A 1166-nucleotide genomic window follows, 5' to 3' on the forward strand; every position below is an offset into this window, starting at 1 on the left:
CTTTGTAGATTAGGCCTACTAGAAGTAGAAAGACTAGAACCTTCCTTTCTTGTTCTTGATAAAGACACATCAAATGGTGATCAATATTCAATACGGAGTAAAATATTATTTTTGTTCTGATGTTTAGGGTAAGTTCTATTTGTGTCCCTAACGTTTAAATCGTCATATTTATATTCCTAACGTTTATAAAAATGGTTCAATATTATCTTATTATCAATTATACTAACAAATCAGATTATATTTTTCAATTATTCTCACTTGGATGTATTCATTCTCAATTAGATCTCACTTAGATGTGTTCGATTTTAATATTATACCCACTATTTGTGTTTAGATTCAATTATGTCTATAGAAAAGTGAATTATATAAATGTTGTAGGAATTATTTTCAACTTTTGATGAGTTATTTTTCGGAATAAATCATCAATTTTATCTCAGACATTTGTATTATAACTTCAAGAAGAGATTTTTAAAACTCAAACTAAAGCGCTCATGATGTGTAATTGATGGCAGGATAACATTGAATCACTTTTACAAACGTTAGGAATACAAATAGGACGATTTAAACGTTAGGGACAAAAACGATACTTTACTCTTCAATACATGTATATAAGAAGCTAAGCTAAGGGAAAAAGAATAATTTGTAATTCATATTTGTAAGACACTATAATAATATATTCTTATTTCATTAATAGTTAGAACATAAATTTTACCTAGTGTAGATTTAATTGTAAATAAAAACATATTTAAATAGTTTTTTAATTAAATATAATAATTTACATTATTTTACTATAAAAAAGATTTAGCATAGACAATTTCAATAATAAAATATATAAACTAATTTAATATAAATTGAATTAATTTGACAAAATTATCTAAAATATTACATAAAATTATCAAATAAACTTGTTTTATATATTCTATCAAACTAATTCAATTTTTATTATAAATCGAATTAGTTTATATTTTTTTACCATTAAAATTATGTGGCTAATTTTTTTTTAATAGATGTGAGATGAGTGATATACTTTAACATAGTAATTTTGAGTATTTTTTAAAACTGCAGAAGATACAGAAATTATTATTCCAAATTTTGTACCTCAAAATTTTTAATCTTTTTAAAGTAGAAATCAAAAAGTCCAATTTCTAAAAAATCAAAAGATAGTC

This window comes from Arachis hypogaea, chromosome 6 (assembly GCF_003086295.3).
Source record: "Arachis hypogaea cultivar Tifrunner chromosome 6, arahy.Tifrunner.gnm2.J5K5, whole genome shotgun sequence".
NCBI classification, from domain to species: domain Eukaryota; kingdom Viridiplantae; phylum Streptophyta; class Magnoliopsida; order Fabales; family Fabaceae; genus Arachis; species Arachis hypogaea.